This window comes from Fundulus heteroclitus, unplaced genomic scaffold, assembly GCF_011125445.2.
Source record: "Fundulus heteroclitus isolate FHET01 unplaced genomic scaffold, MU-UCD_Fhet_4.1 scaffold_72, whole genome shotgun sequence".
NCBI lineage: Eukaryota > Metazoa > Chordata > Actinopteri > Cyprinodontiformes > Fundulidae > Fundulus > Fundulus heteroclitus.
The window spans coordinates 1,013,960-1,019,959 of NW_023397165.1; the positions used below are offsets into that span (position 1 = coordinate 1,013,960).

The window sequence follows — 6,000 nt, forward strand, 5'->3', positions numbered from 1 at the left end:
ATAAAATTCAGTGTCTCAGAAAATTAGAGTATCAAATTAGACCAATCAAAAAAGAATGTTTTGAGCATAAATGCCAATTTCTATGCACTCAATACTTGGTTGGGCCTACTGCGTGAATTACTGCATCAATTGGCCGTGGCATAGAGGTGATCAGCCTGAGGCACTGCGTAGGTGTAATGGCAGCTCAGATTGCTTTGATAGCTGCCTTCAGGTCATTTGCCTTGTTGGGTCTGGTGTCTCTCTTCCCTTAACAACAGCCCACAGATTTTCTATGGGGTTCAGGCCAGGGGAGTTTGCTGGCTAATCATGAACAGGAACACCATGGTCACTCAACCAGCTTTTGGTACGTTTGGCAGTATCAGCATCGCCATACAGCGTGTCTGCAGAGGGAAGCATGAACTGCTCTAGAATTTCCTGCTAGATGGCTGCATTGATTGTGGACCTCAGAAAACACAGCAGACCAACAACCAGCAGATGACATGGCACCCCAAACCATCGCTGACTGTGGAAATGTCACATTGGACTTCAAGCAACATAGATTCTGTGTCTCTCCACACTTCCTCCAAACTCTGGGATCTTGATTTCCAAATGAAATTCAGAATTTACTTTCAATTGAAAACCAAACTTTCATCTCAAAACGAGACTTTGGACCACTAAGCAACAGTGCACTTCCTTTTGTCCTTAGCCCAGACATTTCTGACATTGTTTCTAGTTCAGGAGTGGATTGACACGAGAAATGCGACATTTGTACATCATATCTAGTACTACAAACTAGACTTCTGCCTCACCCTACTCCTTGTAAAGTACCCAAAATTCTTAAATGGATTTCAATTGATAATCTTCTCAAAGCTGTGGTTCTCCCTGTTGCTGATGCACCCTTTACTATCACATTTCTTCCTTCCACTCAATGTTCTGTTTTTATGTTCGGATAAAGAACTCTGTGAACAACCAGTTTCTTTATCAGTGACCTTTTGTTGCTTACCCTCCTTGTGAAGGATGTTAATGACTTTCTTCTGGTCATCTGTCATGTCAGGCGTCTTCTCCATGACTGAAGAAGAATCCAGCAGAGAACAATGAGAACCGGCGATCATAGATACTAAGGGACAAGTGGAGGATTGGCACTGAATGCAAGTGAGTAAATCAGAAGATGATGTGAATCAGCTGGGGCAGAAGGATCGCTGGGAGAGTGAGGAAGGGATACTAATTAACATAAATGGACCTGAACAGAGAACAAAAAGAAGCTATAAAATATACTGCAAATGAAATCTAACAGAGATCTAACAGAAAATCTAAAATACCTAGGGAACAGTATACAGGAAATAGTTAAATAAATCTATATCTAAAGGAATGAACTAATAAAGCAACACCTTGAAAACATAAACAGAAAAATTATGAAAACAGAAATAGAATAAAAATGTAAAACCTAACACCCAAGGATCATGACACGATTTTAATGAAGTTCCACAGTACAACCTATTTTGAACATTTTGTAATAATATATTGGAGCTTTGTGCAGAACTACTGTCACAATATCCTATCTTGTCATATATGTTGACATATTGAATAAATATGTTAGACGGGTCTAAAAGTAAGGAAATTAAATTGATTTTGTGGCTCACTAAGCTCTGTCATATTTTTGAAGCATGTGTATCTCTGATGTGGTCCCAGTTTGATTACATGTATACTGGGATCGAGGCTGTGAAATTCTGGCACATTCCTCAGAATAATGGTCATGCAGTCAGTTTCCCTATCAATTCCAAGCATCCGACATAAAAAGGTGAGAGAATCTTGAATTAGGACAGAACAGCAATATGCATGGCGTGTGACAGTTGTGGGGCTCATGCTATTGCATCTTATGTCACAAAATATTCTGTGGCAGCTTGTCTTAGCTGGTAATCTAATTAAATAAGCAAAAGTAGGGGTGGCCACTTTTTGCTCAAAAGGATCAGACTTGCTCTCTCAGATACCTTTGCCAGCAAGGGGGTTAGCGAGAGTTCCACCTTTTCCACATTTCATGCAGTGTCATGGATGGAGGGAAGCACTGTCCCAATTATTCTCTCCACTGTCCTCAGTACTCTACACATTTCCAGTCCGAGGCACTGCAGGGCCCAAACCAGACAGCAATGCAGCTGGTCAGTATGAACTCTATTGTTCTTCTGTAGAAAGTGGTGAGGATGGGAGGAGGGAGGTTTGCTCTTCTCATCCAATGCAGGAAGTGCAGACACTGCTGTGTTCTCTTCAAAAGAGCAGAGGTGTGGAGGGACCACGTAAGAAGGTCTGTGATCTGCCCTCGCAGGAATTTGATGCTGCTGAGTGGCTTAAGGAGCCTTGTTGTTAACAAGGAGCAGTCTGTGACTTGGCAGATTTTCCCTGAAGTCAACGACGATTTATTTTGTTCTGCTGATATTTAAGATCAGATTGTTTCTGCCAGACAAGTTGACTCCATGTAGGCCAGTTGGTTGTTGTCCCTGATGAAACCCACCACTGTTGTGTCTTCAGACTTAATGATGTGGTTCATACTGAACTTGGCACAGCAGTCCTGGGTACTCAGGGTGAAGAGCAGAGGGCTCAGTACAGAGCCCTGTGGGGAGCCAGTTTGCTCACCAGGTGCTGGGGGATGATTGTGTTAAATGCTGAGCTGAAGTCCAGAAACAGCATACACATGTGGGCGTTGTTCTTCTCAAGGTGTTCCAGGCTCAGATGTTGTGTAGAGACGATGGTGTCCTCTGTGGACCGGTTGGAGCAGTAAGCAAACTGGAGCAGATCAAAAGAGTGGAGGAGTTTGGAGATGATCTAGTCCTTCACCAGCCTCTCAAAAGCACCCATGATGAGAGTGTGACAGGGCTGTAATCGTACTGTGATAAAACAGAAGATTTATGTTGGGCACTGGTACGATGCTTTAATCATGATCCAGCGCTGGTTGTAGGTTTTCCAGTGGTGTCTTCTAATCCTATCTCCCCCGCCTTTTCTATGTTGCTAATTCCAATCGAAGCCAGGACTGTTCCTACTGTGCTGCATACTCATAAATTCCCAATGAACCCATCTAAGCCACAGCTTAAGAGGACGAGCTGTATTCTCCTGCAGTGCCAGACTGTCCGATGTGGTTGCCTTACCTTGTGTGTCCTTGTGCCCTAAATACCGTCCTAAAACCTAGTGTGAACCTCCAAAGGACCAAAAGGATGATGTTCTTGGTTTTATACTCCAACTATATTATTCACTTGGAAAACTCAATACCTTAACACCACCATTGGTCCTATTCCTCCATCAGACTTACTATAATTCACCTCGTGATCAGCCCTCATTAACAACAACCCGGAGCCACAGTACTTGCCCTGCACAATTAACTAGAGGTGGATAAATCCGGCTTCAGGAATTAAAAACCCTGCCTGGTTTTCCTTCATCCGGTTCACTTAACCAGGTGATTTTAGTTCCTGTCTGTGCTGTGGAGCTGGAAATGCAAAGCTTTATACTTTATACTGGAGCTTTATACTTTCTGAACCTAGATTCCCCACCTCTGCTAATAACCATTACAGTGCAAGGGTGGAAAAATCCAAATATTCACCATCCACATATTATTCCTTGCCTCTTCTTTAGAAGTATCTTAAAAACACTGGCTTCTCATAGACCTTAAAACATTATTTGTTCAGTTCAGTAATCCTAACCTTTGCCCTCTTTCACGCCTCTTGTGTGTTCATGCTAAACCTCTTACAATGGCAGTTTCCATACAGAAGAAAACAACAGTAAAATCTATCCACGCATACTCTGAGGGTATCAAAGTGAAAAAGGCTAACAGAGCCAGTTCATTAAGGCCCTGAGATCCAATTGGCCACACTCTCCTTTTCCAATAGACTTGGCTAACCACCTCTTTAGATTATTATAGATTTGTCTGTCTCGGCTTCCTCTTCACACATCAAAGACTCTTACTAAATGCTTCCCTTTGGGAATGAATCATGGGAAACTGATACATTGTATTGTATTCATGTAAGGAAGGGTACAGCCTATGTAAGCGCCCAATGTGTGTGTTCCTGGATTATGTCCAATAGTTTTGTGCTTTCATACTGCATGTAAAAACTTGATATCCACCATAAAATATTATCTGTACTCTTTCGGGGCATGTTCGTGTTGTAATTCTAGTTTAAATTGTTCGAGAAGGGGTAAACACAACTCATCTCAGTTTTTCCCCATGATCCCCTATCCGCTTCTGGCTTCTCTCATTATTCCAAGTGGTATATGGCTGCTGTCAAGTATCTAAAGGTTTTCTTAAACACTGTGGTGCCCGGCAGTTTTTGTGTTTAAGATTTAGCACAGCAATAAAACATCAATGGCTAACCTTGCTAGTACTCTTGTGTCCCATGCTTGCTGCGTTTTAATAGTGCAAGATTTAACAGCTGCATCTTTGTGAGCACTAAGATATACATGGATACAGATGACCGTGTTGTTTGCTTTTAAAAACGCATAAGAATAACGTGCCCAAATTTTAGAAATGCTGGCCTTACCTATTTCCACATATAAAGAATATCTAATTTATATCAGTTTGTGTAGGTCAGACTCACTTATAGTTACAGTTATAGACATTAACCCCGAAAAGGTCAGAGAAGATGGAGCATGCAGTCATTGACTGCATAGGCCGAGCATTGTTAGCGTCAATATTTGTTAGACAAAATATCCGCTTTACATTCAGTAAAAACGTTTCAATTTATACAACAGCAATCTTTCCCCCCTGTGTACCAAATGCAACTCTAGTAGGGAAGATGAGTAGGTTGTATTGGATGAATCCTATAGTTCTGATTAACACCAAGAACTGTGATGACTTTGTGATCACGTTTACTTCTTCCATTTTACTGCATAGAGAAATAATTTGCAGCTAGTCACATAAGTAATTCTAAACTTGGCAATACCATTTCTACAGCTTAGATTTATACTTCCTATCCTACATTTTTATGGACCTTACTGTATTCAAATACCTTGCCTTGACTGCGAAGCACTTTAATCAACATTTGTTTTTAAATGTGCCACAGAAATAAAACTGACATATAATAATTATAATTGTTATCGGATTGGTACTTAAACGGTGTACTGTACTCATTACATGTACAAAAGTAGCTAAATTGTGATCCATTCGTATTTTTTTTTATGTTTGGCCATGTTTGGTTATTTAGTACACCAAGATGTTTTCAAATTTCTCAAAACAAAATTGCTAAAATAAACTACAAGTACTGCAAGAGTATTTTTTTTTTCTCTCCCTGCTGGAGCTGAGAACATCATAAAAGAATATTCTTTTGTCAAATTTAAGGGGCGCTGCTTCTCTGTTCAAGAAGGCAATTCATAACCATCGGTTAACCACCAAGATTTTTACTCAGTGTATGACACATCGTTTTGATCTTGATAAAATATCTCTACAGCGAACTTAACTTTTTTTACCTCAACACTTACTTTTTATCCGAATATGCCTTATTAATAATTGAACAGTATTTCTCTTTCTCTTCTGCTGTATATCTTAACTTTGTGTGTAGGTCTACGTCTACCGGTTTTTGCCACATTCACACCCGAATTTCCCCATTGTGGGACAGTAAAGGTATTTAAATTCTAATGAAATAGTAAAATAAAAAAGTTTGAAAAAAGGCCATATTTATTATGCTTGAATTTAAATGAGCTGTTTACCTTTTTGATGAATTTTTAATTATTTTATTGTCTATTTGTGGACCAAAAACTAAAAGAGTTTTAACTTAGACCTGAAGTACACTTATAAATACTTTTATATAAATATAATTATGTTTTTTAATCTAAAAAAAAATCCAGAAAGTAATATGCAAGTGAAACTTTATGCATTTCTTTTGTTTGTGACTATTTTCACTACAGAGGCAGCTGATGTATTGAGATTCTGGTTGAACTCAACCAAAAAGGGCTGAACTTTTAACATTTTAATCCTAGATCTTTTTTTGCTGCAGATTTATCCTTGTTATTCAAGAAATAATTGAATTATTTGCTAATTAGCATTTT

At 39.5% G+C, this 6,000-nt stretch overlaps 1 long non-coding RNA gene across 2 annotated transcripts in view; it reads right to left on the reverse strand.

Moving 5' to 3' along the window:
- Positions 1–1,078, reverse strand: part of LOC118561804 — an 82,615-nt gene extending 81,537 nt beyond the window's left edge. Inside the window, exon 1 of one of the 2 annotated variants that reach the window (XR_004930277.1) lies at positions 983–1,078. This is a non-coding gene — a long non-coding RNA (uncharacterized LOC118561804). The remainder of the gene's footprint in view (positions 1–982) is intronic. The other variant, XR_004930276.1, reaches the window with a different exon arrangement.
- Between the last annotated feature and the right edge of the window lie 4,922 nt (positions 1,079–6,000).